Genomic DNA, 25,000 nt, shown 5'->3' on the forward strand with positions numbered 1-25,000 from the left:
GAGAGAGAGAGAGAGAGAGAGAGAGAGAGAGAGAGAGAGAGAGAGAGAGAGAGAGAGAGAGAGAGAGAGAGAATATGAATCGGGTTAAATACAGGCCCAGGGAACCACTCATGCGGAACACTTAATAGGAAGACAAGCGAACAAGTCTTACTACACCACCTGGGGCGCTCTCTTACTCGTCTCCTCCTCCCGGGGTCGTATTCTGCTGCTGTCCCCCTCCCTCCCTCCCTCTCCCTCTTCCTCTTCCCCCCCATCTGTCATCGCCACTACCGCTGCCAACACCATCACCACCACCTTTTGCGGTCACTTCATTCCATGCTTTCATTCGTTATCACCTGTACTTGCTGTCCTCCTCCTCCTCCTTTATGTTTTTCTTCTCTTTCTCCTCCTCCTCCTCCTTTATGTTTTTCTTCTTCTCTTCTATCTCGAATATTTTCTTTTTTTTTTCTCTTCCATCACTAATTCACAGCATACTCTTTTCTGGTGTATCTCCTCCCCTTTGCAGGCGTTTTCTCCTCCTTGTCTCATTTTATTAATCGTTCCTTTCTTCTATCTTATTTCCTCCTCTTGTGCCTTCAGTCTGTCCTACTCCTCTTCTCGTCATTACTTCTCACCGCACACTTCTTTATCTATTCCTCGTTTTCTTTAGGCATTCCCACCGCTCTCTCTCCTTCCTCCTGCTCCTTTCCTGTCTCTTCTCTCTTCTCTCTCTCTCCTCCATCTCCGTCTCTTCTCTCTCCTCTCCTCTCCTCTCCTCCATCTCCCTGTCTCTTCTCTCTCCTCTCCTCCATCTCCCTGTCTCTTCTCTCTCATCTCCTCCATCTGTCTCTTCTCTCTTCTCTCCTCCATCTCCCTGTCTCTTCTCTCTTCTCTCCTCTCCTCCATCTCCCTGTCTCTTCTCTCTTCTCTCCTCCATCTCCCTGTCTCTTCTCTCTCATCTCCTCCATCTCCGTCTTTCTCTCTCATCTAAATCCCTATCTTTCTCCTCTTCTCCATCTCCCTATCTCGTTCCTCTCTCTCTACCTCTCTTCTATCCTCTAACACTCACTCTTTTCTCCTCTAACACTCTCTTCTCTCCTCCTTGCATAATTTTTCCGTCACTTTCCAGGTTAAGTTCCCGCCACGTCCTCAGTCACGACTTTTATTGGCGAGTAATGACTGTCCCGGGTAAACACGAGGCTGCCATGGGTGGTGTGCGAACCCTCTCACCCTCCCAGCCTCATACATGCCTCGCAGCCAAGAGTTAACTTCTCTCCAAAAGGGCACGGTTGGTGGTCACGAGTCCCACACGTGATGCCAAAGAACGTGTGACAGTGGGGGGACACACAGACACAGACACAGACACACACACACACACACACACACACACAGACCACAAACCACTACAAAATACACAAGACTTGGACATTTTGAGGTGACCCTACGCTCTTCCACCACCATCACCACCACCATGACCCAGCACCTCACAACCGCCGCCCACGCCCACACCTCCGATAAACACGCGGCCCGGCCCATTACGGAGGCAATTTACTGAGCAAATTTACAGCAATCCATTGGCGCCTCGGAAAAAACACTCCTGCCCCACGTGGCGTCCGGAGTGTTGGGGAGTGCAGGCTGGCGTCTTCCTCAAGGCTCGCCCGCGTCCTTCCCTCGAGTGGGGTGAGGGTGACTCAGCCCAGGCCACCTCCGTCACGAGGGAGACTACGCTCGTATTCTGAAACACCTCTGTGCTTCACCCACTATTTCAAAAGGCTTTATCTAAATTTGCACGAGTTTTTAAAGGTCTTTTTACGGTTCTAGAGGTACAGTGACAACATTTCTATATTATCAACTGGACAAACACTCTTGAAAACCTCGCTAATCATCTGTGGCCTTGGAAAATAGTTGTGATGAGAGTGCAAAGCGTTTTTGAATACGGACCTTAGATTCCTCCATCTCCACTACCACCACTGTCAGCATCACCAACATCACCACTAGCACTGTTACCATCATTCGTTGTACCATCATTGTTACCTTCACCACTACCACTACCACCACCACCACGAGCCATCCATTCATCTATTCAAGCATACACCCACCCATCCATCATTACCACCACCACTACCATCACCACTTGCTATATCAACACAGTTATCAGTTTAACATCACCACAAATTGCATCACCAAATCACCTCCACCTCTTACCACCACAATCACCAAATCACCACCACAAACACAAACACACTACACAGTATTTTATTTCGACTTCTACCCTTTCACCTACCCCTCCACCCTCCACTTTCCACCACAATCACCAAATCACCACCACAAAGACAAACACACCACACTTTACTTAATTTCAACCCCTATCCCTCCCCTCCCTCTACCCTCCACCACCACCACCACCACCACCACCACCACAATCGCACACGCAGTCAGCATTTTTTCCGCACCAACTATACAATTTTTTTGCTTGGCGTCTCGTGGCCTCGGGTTGGCGGTGGCGGGGCGGCATTTACCGGACTCAACAGGCTGTGGATTATGAGCTAATGGCCAATTATATGCAAATGGCCGGGACGCGTTGAGTACTCGGCTCAGAGAGATAATGGAATAATGGAAGACCTCGGCGGGGTGTGCAGTGCTCCGCGGGGCTCGATAGACGGAGAAGATACTATAAAAATGGGTGTTAATTGCCCATCTGCTCGAGTCTCGTCTGGCCAGGATTGCGCATGGCAGGAAAAATGTCTTTATAATTTGGTGATCCGATGATTAGACAGCGGCTGGGCGAGGGAAGGAGAGAGGGAGGAAAGGGATGCAGGGGAGGTACTAGTGATTCAGTGGCGGTTCCTTGTTTTCTCCCTTGCTTCCTACTCAGGCCGTGAAATTCGCTTCTGAAGGATTGAAAGATTGAAAATATTCTCTCTTCTCTCATCTTGCCTCGCCTCGTCCACGCCGCCGCTGCCGTGTTATGTTTTTCCTACCGCTAAAGTTAATATCTTGACGCAGGAGAGGCAGAGAAACGAGCAGGAGAGAGTGATCAGATTCCTTTGTACCTTCCTCGCTTTACCTAATTTCCTCATCTGCCGTAACCCTTAATTAAGCATGGTATTCCCGGAGCACCACCGCGCACGCCCTCGCCAGGTAATCACAGGTGAGAGCCATGAACGTGTCATCGCAAACTCCCGCTGATTCCAGGTTTCCATTCCAGATCGAGGTGGAAATAATAAACTTGCCATCGATACGAGAGATTGCGTTTATACTAGTGACCGATTTACCAACAAGCGAGTCAGGCTTTTGTGGGTTTAATTACAGTACCACGTGTCCCTCCACCCTCCACACGCCCTCCACTAACTGCTATGTCCGTCTCCACCCCTCAGCTTGCCATCCAAACCCTCTTCACTACTGTCCTCTTAACCATCTGTCCGGTTTGCAATCCACACGTCCTCCACTCACTACCACTGCCATGGATCCACTGTAGCGACACTAACAACAGAACTACCACATGGTCATTACTAAAGTGTGATCAACTAGCAATTAGGTTGATAAAAGCCACAAACTGAAGCCAGCCACTACAGATGACAAATGTAACCCAGTACCAAAACATTACTTTACTTTAGTTTAAGAAAAGTAAAAACATGGAAATCAATAGCTGGAAGTCACATCACTGGAAGCAACACACAACTACACACTCGCAGCACACAAGTACCTTCACCACCCCACACCACCACTACACCGGCAACACACGTGACAGACGCTATCGCTATCACCTACCTCACACAACACCGCCTCTGTTAAAGGAAGGATTCTCGTAACGGACACTCGCGACTGCCATCTGTGCTTCCCTGGTCCCGTTCTGCTCGCCGCCGGTCAGGAAATCCCGGTAAGGAAAGCTCGAACCGTCAGAAGACTCATTCCAAACTACTTCACCTGAACTACACAGACTAGAATGACGGTGGTTACCAAAAAGAATATAATCAAAAAGTTACGCAGTTTGAATTATTCACACGAGGATGCTAACCAGCGTACACTTCACTCTAATAGCTAAGTCAACCAGCTTATACTTACTTTAATGCAAATACGAACCTAATTTTAATGTGAAAGCTAACCAACCTATACTTAGCTTTAATGCAAAAGCTAATCTAATAACGTAAAAGGCAACCAGCTTGTACACACTTTCAATAAGCGAGATAGCGAGATAAAGTAATACAGCTTACTTCACTTCAATATGCATGCGAGAAGCACAACGGCTGCCTCACCCGCACTGTTCACCAGGCGGCAGTCACATCCAGTCACACTTGATCCCGCTGCTCCATCCTTTATAGAACCTGCATCACCACACACACTTGACCCTCCCGCCCCTCCCCGCGACACACACACACACACATGCACCACTATCGTCTTACCTCCACGCAACACGGCCTGGGCTTGCAAAAAATCTCCCTCTAACGGAACGAGGAGCAGCCTGCGTGTTGTGTGTCTCAGAGAATGCTTCCTCGACCCACCGTCCAGCTAACCAGCGCCCGGCATGCGAGGGTCGAACTATCAAGCGGTTCATTAGTAACTGCTTCGACTACCACACACGCAATAGTTGACGTATTTTGTTTATAATTATAATATAATGTGTTGATAAGTAGAATGAGAATAGAGTGTTGGTATGTAGAATGAGAATAGAGTGTTGGTATGTAGAATGAGAATAGAGTGTTGGTATGTAGAATGAGAATAGAGTGTTGGTATGTAGAATGAGAATAGCGTGTTGATATGTAGAATGAGAATAGAGAGTATTTATGTATATTTGTGTCTTAGATCTACAGTAAATAAGGGAGTTTGTGTTTTAGTATACTGAATAGTTTTAAATGATCAAAAAACTTGAGAATCTTTAAACGCATCAATTAGAATTCTGAACTAATCAGCAATAGTCATTAAAAAAAAATCACAATTTGCCTTGAAGAATACAAAACCTAGCAGCACAACAGATCGCATTCCATCACACAACACTAAGAAAGAAAGAGAGAGAGAGAGAGAGAGAGAGAGAGAGAGAGAGAGAGAGAGAGAGAGAGAGAGAGAGAGAGAGAGAGAGAGAGAGAGAAAAGAAAAGAAAACAAAACAAAAAACTCAACATCAACAGCACAAACGGCTAATGGAACACACCCCAACATTAATGCCAAAGATTAATACCTGAAGCACTACCCCCACCTGCTCCCCAACCATACCCTCCCCTCCCCCTCACCAAACCACTTGTTCATCACCACACACACCGCCAACATCCTTCCCACTGGCCACACACACACACATACACACACACGCTAATGGAGACGTAGTTCCGGGGGCCTCACTCAGCCAGTCGCGCCCAGAGGCTAAGCGGTAATAAATCTCTCGATGAATCCTGTCGGGCTTACCTCAGTGTTTGCGTGGCTGGCGGTGCGCGGGGGCCGGTACTCCTTCCCTTCCCCTTGAGATAAAGCCAACCCCACCTGCACTACCAGATGATGGGGGCAGGAAAACAGGATACAACTAAATTATGCTAGTGTTGTCTTTTGCTGGGATGGAGGGAGGCAAGGGAAAGTGATCGGTGAAGAGTGCTTAAGGGTAAGAGGAGAAAGAGAAAGAAGAGAGATGGGAAAGAAGGGATATCATTAAATTATACAATGATATGATTTTGAGGCCAGTTGTTTTAAAGGAGAGGTTAAGGGAAGAGTAGAAGGAGGGAGAGATTGAGAAAGAGAATAAGAAAATGAGAAAATCAGAATATCACTGTACAATAATAGGATACGATAGGATATAGAGCTAGATTGGTCATTCTGGAGGGAAGAAGAGATGAGGAGGATGAGAAAGAGGAGGAGGAGGAGGAGGAGGAGGAGGAAGAGGAGGAGGTACGTACGTCTCAAATGTTAAGAGGAAAAGTTTGTAGTGAAAAGCATGAAAGACTAGGTAGTTACAGTTTTCCATATCAGAAAAGTGTAAAAATATCGAAAGAAATTGCTTAAAAAAAAAGCCACGAAACCTAAATGAAAAAAAAAGTGCATTGATTTGTTAAGTGTATCTTAGAAAATTAAAAGAGGGAAAGTTTGTAATGAAAAGCATGAAGGAGGAGAAAGAGGAGGAGAAGAAGAAGAAGAAGAAGAAGAAGAAGAAGAAGAAGAAGAAGAAGAAGAAGAAGAAGAAGAAGAAGAAGAAGAAGAAGAAGAAGAAGAAGAAGAAGAAGAAGAAGAAGAAGAAGAAGAAGAAGAAGAAGAAGAAGAAGAAGAAGAAGAAGAAGAAGAAGAAGAAGAAGAAGAAGAAGAAGAAGAAGAAGAAGAAGAAGAAGAAGAAGAAGAAGAAGAAGAAGAAGAAGAAGAAGAAGAAGAAGAAGAAGAAGAAGAAAAAGAAAAAGAAGAAATAGAAGAAAGAAAAGAAGAAGAAGAAGAAGAAGAAGGAGAAGAAGAAGAAGAAGACAGCACAAAGATCGAAATGAACAAAGTATGCAGATTGGCGAAATGTAACAGGCGTATTATGAAGCAGAAATGAGAGGGCAAGTTTTAATGAGGGCGATGAAATGTAGTAAGTCAGGGAATGAAGCTAATTTCGTGCAAATGAGAGAGAGAGAGAGAGAGAGAGAGAGAGAGAGAGAGAGAGAGAGAGAGAGAGAGAGAGAGAGTTAAGTAATCAAAGGGTGCAGGAGCCGGCAGTGTGAAGGAACAGACACACAACTCATAAATCTCCAGATACGCATCAGAACTCAAACTTTATAGGTCATAATTGAGGCTAACACTTCATTGTCCGTGTGTCCGTGTGTCCGTGTCCGTGTGTGTGTGTGTGTGTGTGTGTGTGTGTGTGTGTGTGTGTGTGTGTGTGTGTGTGTGTGTGTGTGTGTGTGTGTGTGTGTGTGTGTGTGTGTGTAAGCTTTCCCCTGTCAGCATGTGTACGTATCCTTACCTTTCCCCTCACAGCCACCACCACCATCACCACTACCATTACCACCACCACCACTACCACTACCACCACCATCACCACCACCACCACCATCACCACCACCTCTTCAGAAGCCTTAGATCAACACCTCCCTTCCCTTCCCTTCCCCCCAAACACACCACATAAAACCACCACTTAGCCCCACGCATGAACACCACCACTGCAACCACCGCCACCACCACCACGCACCACCACGGGCATATAATCACTACTGGCGCCTGGGAAGGGAGGATGGGCGTGGTGGGCGGCTCTCACCCTCTCACCCTCTCACTCTCACTCTCTCACCCTCTCCAGGAATCCACAGCCTTCTTCGTAGCTGGCACGCCCTCGCAACACCAAAATGCTCGGGGTGATGATACCGTCAACTATGGGTCGCCTATACACCATAACACACCATTATACACCATCACACACCATTATCCAAACCTCAGAACCTCCGATATGTATATAAAAATTTTCTCTGTGGTGTTATTGCTAAGAGGAGCTCCCTTACACACACCATAACACACATTACACACCATCACAGACCATTACACACCATTACACACCATTACATACCATTACCCAAAATTCCACACTTCCAAAATATACATAAAAAAAAGTTTCGGGTGTCGGAGTGCACGGGTCCAGTGTCTGCGGCGGCCTGGTGGTGCTTCCCGCCGCCCTAACTCACTATTACGAGGAATTAGCGGCTGATGGACGGCCGCTGAGGGGACGACACAGCCGGCCAGGTATCCCCCGCGCCCCGCCTGACCCGTCATTAAATCAAACCATCGTAATTTTGTTTTCATCGAAGTCAAGATCGCCTGTGCTCGGTGAATGAACCTCCCGATGAATAGATTAACGAGAGTACATCAGCTGGTAACATCAGTAAGTAACATCGCCAGTAAGTGCTATCCGTATACACAACATCAGTGGGTAACATCTATAACACATCCAGTAAGTACTATCCGTAAGTAACACAACATCATGAAGTAACATCAGTAAGTAACATCGCCACTTATCCGTAAGTATACACAACCTCAGCGGGTAACATCGGTAAGTAAAACCACCAGTAAAGTATTATTGTTAAGAAAGTTTCAATACATTTATCCCATTCTTTTGAGTAACTTTCTCGACCCTGTTTGGGGACTGGCATCTCAAGTGGGCCTTTTTGTTTGATAGTTTTTGTTGGCTTTGGTAAGTTTTTCCCTCTTACATTATAAAAAAATTAAATAAAAAGATATGGGAGCGCAGGGTGTCATGCTTGTATAGAGAGACAAGAAGCAGCCTTCAAACTTAGGCTTTGCTCAACTTAAATCTTTACAGTCTAGTTGCGGGGAGAGCTGGAGGCCGGCTGTCCAGTGAGCACGAGGCAGGTAAACTAACACCTACAAAGACGGATTGTGAAGGAAAGCTCGAGTTAGGAGAGATATATGAACTAATCCTAAACACTTGAAAAGGTTAATACTTAAGTAGTTATCAAGAGAAAACTACAAAATGAATATTACACAGGAACTTACCATTTTTGTATTTACGGCATTTTGTCAGTTGTCAGAACATAAGTGAGAGGGAAGTGGCATGTATGATTTCAATACCATTAGCAAGAATAACCAAATATTTGTCTATTTAACCCTTCAATACTGGGACACCTTTTACCTTGAGATTTGTGTACGATTAGACCATTTTATTGACATAAGGAAAGGTCTATGAGGGTAGAAGATTAATGGCCAGTCTTCACTATCCTAATCACTCCTATAAGTTTCTGAAGCTATATAAAATCACCAGATATTAAGCAGAATGAATATGGAAGCGCCTCATGGTACTGGGATATTTTGTCTAAGACTTAGGGACTTTTCTTTACCCTTCCACATTATCGTCTCTATTACTCCAGCACAGGTGTCGGTAGGTGGCAGGTGTGATCTCATTAACCCTTCAGTACCAAGACGCGTTTTCATATTCATTCTGCTTACTATTTGGTGATTTTATACAGCTTCGAACACTTAAGCAAGGGATTAAAATTGTGAGGACTCTGGCCATTAATCTTCTGAGCTCCATAGACCCTTTCTAATGTAAAATAAATGGCCTAATCATACCCAAACGCAGGATAGAAACGCGTCCAATTACTAAAGGGGTTAACAAGCACGTAAGAAGAGCTAAATATCTGTCTAGTTACTCATTCTGACTTTTGTTTACTCCTACTTAGGGATTCTTGTCTCACTAGAGCACACAGGTGGAAAGCAGGTGGCAGGTGTGATCCCATAAACAGGCAAGCAAGAACACCTAAATATTTGTCTAGCTAAACACACCAAGCGCCTCTCGAAGACCCAACGGGCGGTGGTGGTCGTACGTTGCCCACTTTATAGGAAATAATTAGCAATGTGGACTTTCCTAACACTTTGTATCCGCCATTTAAGTGTGAGATATGCGCTGGTGGAAGTAGTGGTGGTGGTGGTGGTGGTGGTGGTGGTGGTGGTGGTGGTAGTGATGGTAGTAGTGGTGGTGGTGGTAGGTGGAGATGAGGGTGATATCGCCGTGCCGCGGGGAAATGTGGTGGTGGAGAGGTGGCGTTTAGGTAGCTGCGGTGTGGTGGTGGTGGTGGTGGTAGTAGTAGTAGTAATAGTTGTGGTGGTAGTGGTAGTGGTGGTGGTGATAGTTGTTGTTGTTGTTGTTGTTGTATAACCAATAGCAAAAAGCACCACCAAAAATAGAAATACACAGTAGTAGTAGCAGTAGTAGTAGTAGTAGTAGTAGTAGTAGTAGTAGTAGTAGTAGTAGTAGTAGTAGTAGTAACAGTAGCAGTAGCAGTAGCAGTAGCAGTAGAAGTAGTAGTAGTAGTAACAGTAGCAGTAGAGACAGTGGTTGCTGCTGTTTGTTCTACCTTTGGATCCTTTACGATTCTCTTGCCTCTCCTCTACCCTACCCCCTCCATTCCTCTTCTCTTAGCCACAATTACATCTTCCTCGTATCACTTATTGCAACTACACACATTCACCGCTGCTTCTCTGCCCCTGTCTAGCCTCCAGCCTTGATTTATCCCCGCTATCTGCCGCTACATAGGCACAGATTGTACTGCACCGCCGCTAAGAGCCTCTAATAAGAGAAGGCGCCGCTGGTTGGTCGTTGGAGCCACTGGTGAGGGTCATTTCTAGTCGTTCTTCGCTCACTCAAATCGCTCGTCTTTATCTCGGAGTTGTGTTGGTTCTCGCCACGACATCTGCTATATTAATTGCCTCGTTACCTCAATGATCACCTGTTGTGGTTCACCATCTCCTTCCTGAATGCTGCTCCTCCCTTCTCCCTCTCTTCCTCTTCCTGAAAGTCTCTGTTCTTTCTTCCTCTTCCTCTTCGTCTTCCTCTTCCTCATCTCTTCTCTGTCCCCCCCCGTGGCTACTCTAATATTGATACCGTTATTTGTTTGTGGGTGTGTTTCTCTCTCTCTCTCTCTCTCTCTCTCTCTCTCTCTCTCTCTCTCTCTCTCTCTCGCCGTTTGTCTTTATTTTCGTGTGTTTTCGTATTGTTGAATTTTTTGTTGTCTATTAATTTTTTTGCTTGTGTATTTCGTTCCGTGTGTGTGTGTGTGTGTGTGTGTGTGTGTGTGTGTGTGTGTGTGTGTGTGCTAGGTAGATGGGTAGATATGTGTGTGTTACCTTCTTTCACTTATTTACATAATTATTTGACTCTAAATAACAATTATAAAAGAAACACACCAACATACAACCATTCACCACCACCACCACCACCACCACCACCACCACCACCACGACCATCACCAACATCACCATTAACGTCACAATTAAACCCTAGCCGGCACCATTAGCATAACCACTGGCACTTCACTTCAACCCATCACCACCACCATCATCATCAATCACCACCACCACCACCACCACCACCATTAATACCCTTCATCACTACCATTAAGACTTAACTTTTTAGTGTCAGGGTGTCAGGATGTACTAGGTGAGGTGTGAAGGGAGGGAGAGGTAGGGGGAGAGGAGAGGAGAGGAGAGGAAGGGGAAGAGAGGAGAGAAGGTAAGGTAAGGTAAGGTAAGGTGAGGTGAGGTGAGGTGAGGTGAGGTGAGGTAAAGAAGTTCAGTTAAGTTAAGGTAGGGTTAGATAAAGAAAAGAGGAAGAAAAGGATAAGAAATGGAAAGGAAAAGTGAATCAGAGGAAAATAAAATAAAATAATTGGGAAAGGAAAGGAAGAGAGGAAAAGGGAAAAAATGAGAAAGAGAGAAAACCAAAGCAAAAAAAAAGAATAATAATTGAAGAGAAGAACAGGAGAAAAAATGGAGGAATAGGCAGATCTAGAGAGAGAGAGAGAGAGAGAGAGAGAGAGAGAGAGAGAGAGAGAGAGAGAGAGAGAGAGAGAGAGAGAGAGAGAGAGAGAGAGAGAGTTAAATTAAGAATTAAATTAAATTAAATTGAATTAAATTTATTAATTTCCATGAAACCTGGTTATTCTGTTACAGACATTATCAAAAGAACAAATACAAAGTAATATATAATAAATCTGTGATAAAACATTGTCTAAAACATAAAATCAATGATAAAATATTAATAAAGAGTTAAAAACTAATTACAGATCTTTTAAAAGTAGTTTTCTTAGGTTAGATTTAAAAGTGGGCAGAGTACCAGAGTTAGTAACAATTTTAGGAAGATTATTCCATAACGTTGGCCCATGAACTAAAATAGCTCTACCACCAGAGTCTGTATTTACTCGTGGAACATATAATTGTTCTAGTCGTCTTGTTATTACTGATGAATTATTCTTTACTGTGGGAAATTGTAGATACCAATTAGGATACTTTCCAGTAGTGGCTTTATAAACAGTTGTACATTTATCAAATACATGCATATCATTTACGGTAAACCATTTTAATTCTTTTAATGTTGGAGACACGTGATCATACTTCCTTAATCCACCGACAACGACCTTGGCTGCAAAATTTAGTAATTTTTGAACTTTAAAGAGAAGAGTTTTATTTGTAGAGCCCCATATTCCAATGCAGTAATTTATTAAACTGATCACCAAAGACTGCACTATAATTAATCTAGTATTTTTGTCGAAATTTGCACTTACACGGTTAATAAATATTAGTGTACCCCATTATTTTCTTACCTAACTCCTCAATGTGGACATCAAATAACATATGTTTATCAATATAGATACCTAAGTTTTTGACATATGAACAAGGTTTAATATATTCGTCGAGAGAGAGAGAGAGAGAGAGAGAGAGAGAGAGAGAGAGAGAGAGAGAGAGAGAGAGAGAGAGAGAGAGAGAGAGAGAGAGAGAGAGAGAGAGAGAGAGAGAGAGAGAGAGAGAGAGAGAGAGAGTGAGGGTGGCTTGCTACGAGAGAGAGAGAGAGAGAGAGAGAGAGAGAGAGAGAATTTAACTTTCCACCTCTCTCTATACACCTTGACACCAGATACTCTTTTCCTCACTCACACCATTAAAAGAGTGAGAGAGAAGAGATAAAAATTTTGCCTCGGCCAGTCTCTTGTGTTGGCTCAAGCCCGGCCTCTTCTCTCTTATGGTAATGCTAACTTGTCCGTGAAGGGAAAGCCGGAAACAAACGTAGCAGTCTCTCTCTCTCTCTCTCTCTCTCTCTCTCTCTCTCTCTCCGGTCTTGATTTTTTTTTTATTGATTTTTGTTTTATGATTTTAACCTGTTTTTTTTTTTCTTTTCATTTGCGAGATGGTACGTACATTAATGTGTGTTTGGCTTATCTTCTCTCCTGTCTCAACATACCGCTCTCCCTCCTTTGCACACACACACACACACGGCCCGGTAGCTCAGTGGTTAGAGCGCTGGCTTCACAAGCCAGAGGACCAGGGTTCGATTCCCCGGCCGGGTGGAGATATTTGGGTGTGTCTCCTTTCACGTGTAGCCCCTGTTCACCTAGCAGTGAGTAGGTACGGGATGTAAATCGAGGAGTTGTGACCTTGTTGTCCCGGTGTGTGGTGTGTGCCTGGTCTCAGGCCTATCCGAAGATCGGAAATAATGAGCTCTGAGCTCGTTCCGTAGGGTAACGTCTGGCTGTCTCGTCAGAGACTGCAGCAGATCAAACAGTGAATTACACACACACACACACACAGACACACACACCATGTAGTGGTTAGCACGCTCGACTTACAATCGAGAGAGCCTGGGTTCGAGTCCCGGGAAGCGGCGAGGCAAATGGGCAAGCCTCTTAATGTGTGGCCCCTGTTCACCTAGCAGTAAATAGGTACGGGATGTAACTCGAGGGGATGTGGCCTCACTTTCCCGGTGTGTGGAATGTGTTGTGGTCTCAGTCCTACCCGAAGATCGGTCTATGAGCTCTGAGCTAGCTCCGTAATGGGGAAGACTGGCTGGGTGACCAGGAGGCGACCGTGGTGGTGAATTACACACACACACACACACACACACACACACACACACACACAAGACCCACGTGCGTCCCTCAGTAAGCGGCCCTGTAACCCAGCCCTGCTCGCCGCGGTCCATGCAAAGCAGCTTGGCGGGTGAGGGGCGGAAATTATGGACTCCCTGGCAGTTAATGACGACTTGAGGCAGAGGATGTGCTGCCCGACCACCTGCGGACGAGGAGAGGCGCTGCTGGAACTCAACAATAAGTAGAAAAAATAAGAGAATTTTCGTCTTTTAAGGAGTGGCTAGTTTATAGAGATAACGTGCTGCTTGAAAATGTTGAGGAAGAATATATAAAAAAGATAAGAGTTATGCAATGGTAAGAAGAAAAGGGAAGAGTATGCTGGGAACTTAAGAATCAGAACAATAATATGAAGAACTTAAGAATAAAAGAAAAAAAAAGATCTATTTAAGAAGAATTTAAGATTTGATGGGGTGCTTGAAAATATTGAAGAAAAAAAGATAAAATATATACAAGAATAAGAAGAAAAGGGAAGAGGATACTGGAAAATCAGGAATAAAAAAAAATATGAAGGACTTAAGAATAAAAAGAAAAAATGATCTATTTAAGGAGAATTCAAGATGATTTGTGTTCGAAAACCTGGAGATGAGGAATGAGGAATGCTGAACACTTTAAAATAAGGGAAAGATTAGGATTAGGATGCTGAAAAAGATTAAGAGAGTCTGAGGAACTGCAAGAAGCACAGGGAGGGGATGTGGTGCTGGAAACCTTGGAAAAAAAAAATTAGGAAAACCGGTACCGAGAACTCAGACTAAGGAAAGAATAGGAGAAATATCACGTGTCTGAGCAGGAGTGGCTAGTTTAGGTAATGTTCGAGAAAGAATGACGCTGGGAATAAGAAAATAAAAACAAAAAAGAAAAAAAGAAAGAAAATGCATATATATCAGAAGAATAACTCGTACGAGAAGATTATTTGTTAAAAAAAAATACAAATGAGAAAAAGAACACAGGAAATTCAGAATAAGAGGAAAAGAAGAAGTAAAACGAAGAAGAACAACAACTTGTAAAGAGAAAAGTTATTTGAAAAATTAAGGAGCCGGGAACTCAGAAAAAAAGAGGAAGAGGGAGAGGAAAAGAAAGAGGAGGAGCAAGAGGAAGAGAAAGAGGAGGAGCAAGAGGAAGAGAAAGATGAGGAGGAAGAGGAAAAGGAATATGATCGTATATATAAGAGGTTACTAAGGTAAGCGCTGTAAAAATGGCGACGAAGAAGAAAGATACTGAGAAGTAAAAAAAATAAAATAAAATAAAAATCGAATATGAGATTGTTCGTATTTCTGAAGAAGACGAATAAAACAAGAATAAAACAAGAACAAGAACAAGAACACGAACAAGGACATAAAAGAGGCAATTACATCACCAAGAGATATACTATTCCTCATCTTTTTTTATCCTTTCTTTTCTTTGTTTCTTCACCTCCTCCTCCTCCTCCTCCTCCTCTTTTTCCTCTCTCCTTTTCTTCTTTACAGACTTTCACTCTCCCTCAAGGCGCTAAGAGGGTTGTGCAAGGGAACTGCGTGGAGAGGGGGGAGGGAGAGGGAGAGGGAGGGAGAGGGAGAGAGATAGATAGAGGGAGAGGGAGGGAGAGGGAGAGCGTTTAGAAGATAGAGTTACCAGTGTGGGGTTGAAGGTGAGAAGGGAGAGGAAGGGAGAGTGTGCTGGGGATAACATTACTTGAGAGAGAGAGAGAGAGAGAGAGAGAGAGAGAGAGAGAGAGAGAGAGAGAGAGAGAGAGAGAGAGAGAGAGAGAGAGAGAGAGAGAGAGAGAGAGAGAGAGAGAGAGAGAGAGAGAGAGAGAAATGAAAAAATATACAAAACAAAACAGCCAGACAGACAAAAAAAAACTAGAGAGACAGACACACAGACCCAGACACTCAAACAGACAGACATACAGACAAACAGAGAAGTAGAGAAAGTAGCAACCTTCACCTCATATGTTTGATAAGAGAACATACCTACCATTAATTTGAGCAGAGAGAGAGAGAGAGAGAGAGAGAGAGAGAGAGAGAGAGAGAGAGAGAGAGAGAGAGAGAGAGAGAGAGAGAGAAAGAGAGAATAACAACACACACACACACACACTATAAACACATCATTGACCACAGCAGAGACCAAAAAGGCAAGCCACATCGCAGGGAGAATAACAAAGAACAGCAGATTACACAGAAGCTTCGCGACACTATGAAGACACACATGACTTGTCGCAAACACACACAAAAAAAGAGGATAAAAACAAAACAAAACAGCTGGAGGAGGACAAGTCGGGGCGTCGCTGCCAAGAGGACAAGAGTGACAACTATATTCTTTGACACACGGGAGGAGGAGGAGGAGGTAAAGTAAGATGATTAAAAAATTTCTAGCGTAGCGCAGGCAACACCTAAGGTCATATGGCGTCGAATTACAAGGTTGCATGAAATTATTAGTGATGTTAAAGTGAAAGGTAAAAAGGAGGAGGAGGAGGAGGAAGAGGAGGAGGAGGAAGAGGAGGAGGAGGAGGAGGAGGAGGAGGAGGAGATGGCAATGGCGTCGATGTGCTGGCGTCAATAGAGTCATAACAACCTCCCTCGCGCACTGGTAGTAGTTCCAGTGGCCATCACGTATATAACTACCACCACCACCACGAGGACCCTTCACCCCCTCTCCCCCCCGGCCACACACCAGCGGGCTCCTGCAAGTTCACAGCCTCGTCACGGCGCTAATCACAGACATTTCGGCCTCAACATCATCCTCCTCAGCTTGACCTTTCCGGGAAGACAGGTAAGTTGAATGCAGCGGTTTAGCTTTTTTTACTTCTCTTTTTTCCCCTTCGTCTCCCCTCCAGCCCCCGTGCGGCCACCCACAGAGGGGAGTGTGGTGGCTGCTGCGTGTGGCTATTTCATCGATTAGGGTTCATAAGGGCTGGATAATTGTTAGGAAATTGTGCGGCTGTGATACCAGCGGGTGAATTAGGGCAAGGAGCGCTACGAATTTATATTAAGGCCAGTAATCCGTGGTGGGGCGGCCCGGTGAAATAAGGAGACCGTGATGATTACGCCGAGTCGTGTGGAGCAGGGAGCCACCATGACCAAAGGTAACCAACCACTTAGTGACCCGCGGCGCCCAGCTGATCGTGGTGGCCCAGAGGCGCTCCTGCCGCGGCCACGGACCACACAGCGCCGCGCACCCTTCCAGAGAGAGAGAGAGAGAGAGAGAGAGAGAGAGAGAGAGAGAGAGATTGAAGGTTTAAATGAAAAGTTTTTAGTTTTCTGAAGTTATTCTTGGTTTTTGTAGAAGTGAAAGAAGGACTGACTGATTATTTATTTTTGTAAAGATCTTATTATTTTAGATTCATATTTGCATGTAAAATGAATGACACTGGTCTTATCTTTTTATTATTATTTCTTTTTAGATTTTAGGTTCAATATTCATTAAAGCAGAAAAGTCTTTGGTACTTCTGGGTTCAAACGACAGTTACGAGTTTTCATCTGCTTCCATAATTTATCACCACCATTACTACTACTACTCCTACACATCCATGCATCACCACCATCACCACCAGTATACTTTCCTACCTAAACTAACACTACCACAACTACCACCACTCATCACCACCACCACCACCAGAACAACAAACCACTCTCACTAACAACAACACCACACTCACAATCCCACAAGTTGACCAACAAAAAGAAAAAAAAACTATAAAAACAAGAACGAAAACAAACAACAAAAACAACAAACTAACAACAATACAACTACACTAACAATCCACATAAAAAAAAAAAAATAATAAACAAAAGAACTCGCCAAACCACACCAGTACTTTGTCTCAATCTGCCACGGTATTTTGCAATCATTTCTAATCGTATCCTTTGTAATTGTCTCCCTCACACCGACATGGTCCTTTAGCTTGGAGCCGCGGGGAGGAAGCAACACACACACTGCAGGACAAACAATGCAACACCTGTTATCCAAAACTCAACACCACAATGCAACACCACAACACTGTCTTGTTAACTCTATTATAAGACTGTTGGAGCAATAAATATAGATAGACAGATAGATAGATAGATAGAGAGAGAGAGAGAGAGAGAGAGAGAGAGAGAGAGAGAGAGAGAGAGAGAGAGAGAGAGAGAGAGAGAGAGAGAGAAAGTAAAATATCGTGTCAAAAGATAAGAAATAAATAAGGAAAGAATCAACACCAAAACACACACACACACACACACACACACTCTCTCTCTCTCTCTCTCTCTCTCTCTCTCTCTCACCTGAACACTTCTAATGATCCCGAGCACAGGTAAATCAAGGTAACTAAGACGTGCCAGGTGTGAGGGTCTTGCTTACCTTCGCCTCATTACTGCAGGTATGAGTGTGTGTGAGTGAGTGTGTGTGTGTGTGTGTGTGTGTGTGTGTGTGTGTGTGTGTGTGTGTGTGTGTGTGTGTGTGTGTGTGTGTGGCAAGCAGGTGCGTCCAGGTGTGTGTTGCAGGGGCCGCGGGGGGGAGGAGGAAGATAAGCCCATGAGAAGAGTGACTAAGTGAGTGACTAGAGTGAGAGAGAGAGAGAGAGAGAGAGAGAGAGAGAGAGAGAGAGAGAGAGAGAGAGAGAGAGAGAGAGAGAGAGAGAGAGAGAGAGAGAGAGAGAGAGAGAGAGAGAGAGAGAGAGAGAGAGAGAGAGAGAGAGAGAGAGAGAGAGAGAGAGAGAGAGAGAGAGAGAGAGAGAGAGAGAGAGACAAATGGTGTGGGAGACATAGAAAAAAAACAGGTCGTGGAGGAAAAGACAAGGCCAGGAATGGTATGAAAAAAGACACAAAATTTCCTGGAGCAAAAATGATACCCCGTTAAGAAGAAGGAAAAACAAACGAGGAAAGTAGATATTGATAAACAACAACAATAAATCAAGAAAACAGATACACATTAAGTAACTTTATCAACGTGTTTTTTACAGTTTTGTTTTACTCTCTCTCTCTCTCTCTCTCTCTCTCTCTCTCTCTCTCTCTCTCTCTCTCTCTCTCTCTCTCTCTCTCTCTCTCTCTCTCCCTGTGACCATTATCCCTCTTGCTTCTATTTACTAACCCAGTGAGAGAGAGAGAGAGAGAGAGAGAGAGAGAGAGAGAGAGAGAGAGAGAGAGAGAGAGAGAGAGAATATATATCTATACACACACAACAATGCAACACTCAATTAATATCGCTCTACAATATTCAAAACAACAATCTTTATCTGACCATAAACTCTTCCACCCCCCCATCCATTCCCTTCACCTCCCCCCTCCACTACAGGACAAAAGGGATGGAGGGTGGAGGAGTAGGTGGAGCAGACAGAAAAGGTGGAGAGTGTGGGAGTTGGAGGACAAGGAGGGAAAGGAGAACACTTTAAGGTGGATGAGGAGTGGAGAAGGTGGAAGAATGTAAGGTATAAGTAGAAAGGTGGAAGAGATAATCCAGAAGGTATGTGGAAGGATTGGGGATGTGGATGGATGTTTGTAGATTGGTGGATGAGGATGGAGGAAGTGGAGAGGTGATACGTGCATGTAGATTGAATATATTAAGTGGAGGAGCGAGAGTGGAGAGTGTCAAAGAGGTGGAAGAAGATATGAATAAAGGGAGTAGAGGAGTGGAAGGCATGGATGGAAGGAGGGATGGAGGGGTGGAGGAGGGTATGGGTGGGGGGAAGGAGTAGAGGAAGGTATGGGTGGAGAGATGGATGGGTGGAGGAGAAAGGGTTGTCGCAATATCTTCCCGTCTCTCCTTGTTGACTTGTTTTGCATAATTATTGTCGTACAAACACACGCAACCTCGCGCGCTCGCCGCGCGCGCACACACACACACACACACACACACACACACACACACACACACACACACACACACACACGAGTAGCGGGACGTGTTTATCGCCTCGTGTAGTACAACCTGGTTACTACTGAAGGAATTTTGCCACAGAAGCCAGACGGAGGCGTGGCCCACACCACCACCACCACCACCCTGACGAAGTAACTCAATCCCATACACTACAGACAACGAGACAAGGCGCGGCGGTCTCTCTCTCTCTCTCTCTCTCTCTCTCTCTGCCAAGCACCAAAACCAACAGCAGGCGAGGTGGTCTCGAGGCGGGGCCCTTCAGACTGGCAGGGCACGCGAGCGGCATACACAACCAGGCCCGCCCCCGCCGCGCCCAGACCCCAGTGTGGGCGTGGGGCGCGGCGGGGAGGGCAGGTGTCGCAAGGAGGCTGCGGAGTGTCGTAAGCAGAGCGAGTCCTTTGCGTCAAGCAGTGGAGGGGCGGTGAGGCAAGCAGCGTGGGAGACAGGCAGGGCAGAGGTTAGGGCGTGGCCAGATTGAGGCTACACGCTCCAGGTGGTGCTCCAGAAGGGTCCATATTTTGCACCCCCTATGCGCCGCACCTCCACTACTTCCAAAAGGTTCTGCTTATAGTGACACGAAGCTTTAAGGGTATTTTTACGGTTCGAGAGACAGATTAACAAGATTTCTACACCATGAACGGAAGAAACACTCTTAGAAACCCCGTTAATCGTCTCTGTGGCCTTTGAAAATAGTCGTGGTGAGAGAGTAGTGGGTTTCTGGATACAGGGCTGGGTGTGGATGGCAGGTGGGCGTGTGAAGGTCGTGCTAAGGTGAAGCATCAGTAAGAGTTTAAGAAATTAGAGGAGTCACGTGTCAAGATAGCAATGCAGTGAGGTGAAGGACAATGGAGGCTGCAATATTTAACGCAGCTCCCGGTCAGTGTTCCCGCTAGACGCGCGGCAGGTGATGCAGGCACGCGTGTTGATGACGGTCAGGAGTTGTGGGTGTGGATGGCGGACCTATGTACTGGTGACAGTGGCAGCGTGGAACAGAGCGTGTAAAGCAGGTAACATGTGTCTTGCCAATACGAATTTTGATTACCTGAGTGGAGAACCAGTCAGCCTTGGTGGGGGCGAGGAGGGCATGAGGAGAGGCAGGTGGGTGGTGGTTCTCTCACACACTGCTGCAGGGAATGAGTCAACAGCTGCGTGAGGCTGAAGACAACCATTCCAATGACAATTGATTTCTCCAGTTGTTTCTCTCCCTTGCATCTCTCTCTCAGTGACTCACTGTCTTTACAGTTTTGCCATGATTTTATCCTTCCATCTCACTGTCTGTCCTCTCTTCGATCCTTCACTGATAACTGACGGAGATCTGCAAACCACGTACCAATCAATAGTCAGGGAGGCGGCGGCGGAAGACATCAACCCAACGACACCTCAGATAAGTGACCCGTGACGCCCATCACAGCCCTTACCGCCTCACCACTCTCCTCCCGCTGGACCAAACACAATCCGTCACTTTTCCAGGCATCCCTCACACGTGGCGCCTGCGTGGCATAATGGCTGGAGAGATTTAGCGGATTCACGAGTTACTGAGGCAAGGAAATACAACCATGAATACTAAAAGAGTAGCGCTGACTTGCTTTACGACTACGAAGACAAAACCCTTTACCCCCACGAGCGACAGGCACCGATCCTCCACCCCTTCACCCTTCCACGCCCCCTTTGCGCCATCTGGTGGACACGGCAGCCTGTTAAGCGGCGGGAACGAGGAAGCAATTGATACAAACACCTCGAGGAGAATGGAGGAAAAAACTACGTGGCTTCCAGGACGGTCTGGCCCACGCTGGTGATGGATGAGGGGCGTCATATAAGGAAGGAGGTCACCGCGCGGCCCGTGATGGATGCAGGTGGGTGGAGAGGTGGGCTAATTAATATGTGGATGCTGAGGGCGTCACCCGAAGAGAGATGAGAGGATTGGGGGAAGGAGAGATGAGAGGGGGAGAGGGAGGGGGAGGAGATGGATGAGGGACGAGTAGCAGATGTGAGATCGTGATAAGGCGATGGTGACGCATGAGGGAGAGGGAGTGTGAGAGGTACGGTGAGAGCAAGAGGGAGGGAAAAGATGCATGTGCAGGGGGGAGAGAATAAATACGAGGTTAGACAGGCAGAGTAATGAAGGGGAGGCGCGGGGAATAACAACAGGTGCGGCAAACTAATGGACCAACACCAAAATAATAGAACAGGTAGAAATAAAGGTGAAAAACACGCACATAAAAAAATAATATACCACGAGTCTTTAAAGAACAGCGATGCATGGAGGGTGTAAACTGAGCCAAAGGCGAAATACATCATAGTTCAAGTACAGAGAGGCATAAGTAAGTACACAGATAGGTAAGTGAATAATGGGGGCAAGTATTTTATGTATTGAAACGCTTTTAGAGAAATGTTGAACACCTTTCAATTAATTGCAACAACACTACCATTACAAAAACAATAGTGGTAGTATTAGGATTGTAGTAGTAGTAGTAGTAGTAGTAGTAGTAGTAGTAGTAGTAGTAGTAGTAGTAGTAGTAGTAGTAGTAGTAGTAGTAGTAGTAGTAGTAGTAGTAGTAGTAGTAGTAGTAGTAGTAGTAGTAGTAGCAGCAGCAGCAGCAGCAGCAGCAGCAGCAGCAATAGTACCAGAAATAGTAGTAACACGATAATAAGATAACAAAATATCATCAACATCATCAACAACAACAACAACAACAACAACAACAACAGCAAATACATCCGTGATCACCAGGTGTTTAAAAGACTCCACCTGTGTGTGTGTGTGTGTGTGTGTGTGTGTGTGTGTGTGTGTGTGTGTGTGTGTGTGTGTGTGTGTGTGTGTGTGTGTGTGTGTGTGTGTGTGTGTGTGTGTGTGTGTGTGTGTGTGTGTGTGTGTGTGTGTGTGTGTGTGATGAATATATCGCTAACACTATTAACATTCCCCACAACCTCTTCACACACCAAACTTTCGTCTCTCCCTCACCAAATCCACCATGTTTTCCTGCTCCTCGCGTGTTGTGGGAGGAAATGATGGCACCGGTTCGTAAAAATAGATACACCAATACATAAATAAACAGAGAGAGAGAGAGAGAGAGAGAGAGAGAGAGAGAGAGAGAGAGAGAGAGAGAGAGAGAGAGAGAGAGAGAGAGAGAGAGAGAGAGAGAGAGAGAGAGAGAGAGAGAGAGAGAGAGAGAGAGAGAGAGAGAGAGAGAGAGAGAGAGAGAGAGAGAGAGAGAGAGAGAGAGAGAGAGAGAGAGAGAGAGAGAGAGAGAGAGAGAGAGAGAGAGAGAGAGAGAGAGAGAGAGAGAGAGATCGTGTCCTAGTGATTAGTGATCAAAGAAAAATAAATATATTGCATTTGACAGAAAATATCGTGAGAAAAAAATGTAAAAGGAGAGATGAGATTGATAACAACAAGATGGTGAAGCCAATCGATCAACTCAAAAGTTATGAGAAGCAACGGTGAGACGAGGGTACAGACACACACACACGCACGCACACACACACACACACACACACACACACACACACACACACACACACACACACACACACACACACTGGCAGACACGCAGGCTAATGGATGGTGATAATAAATACAAGTAAATTATTATCGATCATCTTGAGTTTATCTTTTTCCAGACAGACAGACAAACGGACGGACGGACGGACACACACACACACACACACACACACACACACACACACACACACACACACACACACACACACACACAGATAGATAGACAGTTTACTCAACAAAATAAACAATATAATAACAATCAAGTTACACATCACATAATAGTATACTTTACAAATTTTACTGTCAGGATCCATCACACACACACAGACACACACACACACACACACACACACACACACACACACACACACACACACACACACACACACACACACACACACACACAGCCTTCATGCAGCACTGGTCACATCCCGCCACCGCCTCACACAGAGCACCTCGTATACATTAAAATTATCAACCTCACTGAGAACATGTACTCTTAACGCCTCGTCTTGTTACCTCATTTAATTTGAATCATTGTTTTTGCTGCAACTCTTCTCCTTTTTATAGAGACTGCTGCTGGTGCTGTTTTTGTTCCTGAATGCTACTGTTACTGCTTCTACTACTACTACTACTACTACTACTACTACTACTACTACTACTACTACAACTACTACTACTACTACTACTACTACTACTACTACTACTACTGCTGCTGCTGCTGATGCTGCTGCTATTATTATTACTATTGCGACTGCTTTTACTACTACTGGTGCTGCTTTTACTAGTATAATTACTACACACTTGAACAAGAGAGAGAGAGAGAGAGAGAGAGAGAGAGAGAGAGAGAGAGAGAGAGAGAGAGAGAGAGAGAGAGAGAGAGAGAGAGAGAGAGAGAGAGAGAGAAGAGAAGAGAAGAGAAGAGAAGAGAAGAGAAGAGAAGAGAAGATAAAAGAAGAGAAGAAGAGGAAAAGAGAGAGCAAGTAAAACTGATGCCGTCACACCTTTACATAAAAAAAAGAGGAGAGAGAAAAAAGCAGAATACAAAAACAAGAGCGAACAAAGGCCTACAAATATGGCAATTCCAGCAGACCAAACAACTATTTTTTCTCCTCCTGCTCCTCCTCCTCTGACCCACTGTGAGGCAGAGAGAGGGGCAGGCAGGCGGCGCTGGTCCTCCCTCCTCACTCACAACAAACACTTCGCACCAACCACGCAATTTTCCAGGAAAGACGATGAATTTTCCCCGGAGACACGGCGCGAGGAGGAAAGGAAAGGCGGGAGAAGCTGCTATGGGCGAGGATGGTGAGGATGATGGTGACGATGATGGTGAAAGTGATGGTGAAGGTAACGAGAAAAAAAACTATTGATATGATAATGCAGATGATGATGAGGAAGGTAGCTAAAATGACGAGTATAAGAATGGTGATGGTGACGATGATGATGGCGAAGGTGAATAGGGAAAACTATTAGTATGATGAAGGCACCGGAGAAGGAGAATGATAATGAGTGCAAAAATGACGATGATGGGGACGATGATTATAAAAAAAAGATAGTTCTGAAGAGCAGGACGGAAAGAATGAAAGGAGAGACGGGCAGAAGGATATAATGGGAAAGGAGAAAGGTATCAGAAAGAAGAAGTAAAGGAAAAGGAAAGGATATGAGTAGAATAACAGATAGGAAGTGGAAGAGTAAAAATGAAGAAGTATAGAAAGAATATAAAGGAAAACAACGGAAAAAAGAGAGAAAGCAAGTAAGAGGAAGTAAGAAGATAAGAGAGAAGAGGACGAAAACAGTGAGAAGAAATTAAAAAAAGGAAGTACAGGGAATGCAGAAAAGAGAGAAAAAAGAGAAGTTAATGAAGACGAGAAACATGTAAAGGAGAAGGAAAGGTGCAAGAAGGATAAGTTAAGAATAAGTAGAGAGGAGAAAGTGAAAAGAGAGATGAAATAAGAAAAGGAAGAGAGAAAAACAGTAAGTGAATAAATGAAAAAATAAATGAAAAGGTGAAAGAAGGAGTAAAAAGATGAAAAAGGAGAAGAAAGAGACTGGAAAAACACAATTAAAAAGTACTGAAGAAGGAATATGGGAAATGAAGGGAAGAAGAGAAAAATAAGGGAGGAAAGGAAGGGAAAGGAAGAGTAAGAGAAGAGTAAAAAAAAGAACGCAGGAAAATAAAATAAATAAATGAAGTGAAGAAAGAGATAAGGTCAGTGAAGGGGAGACGGAAGGAAGTAAAAACGAAGATAAGGAAGGGCGGGTAAGTGGGCGGACGGAAGGGAGGGAGGAAGGGCGTGGCGAGGCGTGGGTGGCGGCAAGCA

At 44.9% G+C, this 25,000-nt stretch overlaps 1 long non-coding RNA gene across 8 annotated transcripts in view; it reads right to left on the reverse strand.

The window, feature by feature from the left end:
• The window catches only part of LOC123507134, a 71,470-nt gene that overhangs the window by 14,472 nt on the left and 31,998 nt on the right, over positions 1-25,000 (reverse strand). For 3 of the 8 annotated variants that reach the window (XR_006675594.1, XR_006675588.1, XR_006675595.1), the window contains exon 1: positions 4,383-4,493. The exons of 1 other annotated variant lie outside the window; for it this stretch is intronic. This is a non-coding gene — a long non-coding RNA (uncharacterized LOC123507134). 4 more of the 8 variants (XR_006675591.1, XR_006675592.1, XR_006675589.1 and 1 more) reach the window with 4 other exon arrangements.

The sequence above is a fragment of the Portunus trituberculatus genome, chromosome 21 (assembly GCF_017591435.1).
Source record: "Portunus trituberculatus isolate SZX2019 chromosome 21, ASM1759143v1, whole genome shotgun sequence".
NCBI lineage: Eukaryota > Metazoa > Arthropoda > Malacostraca > Decapoda > Portunidae > Portunus > Portunus trituberculatus.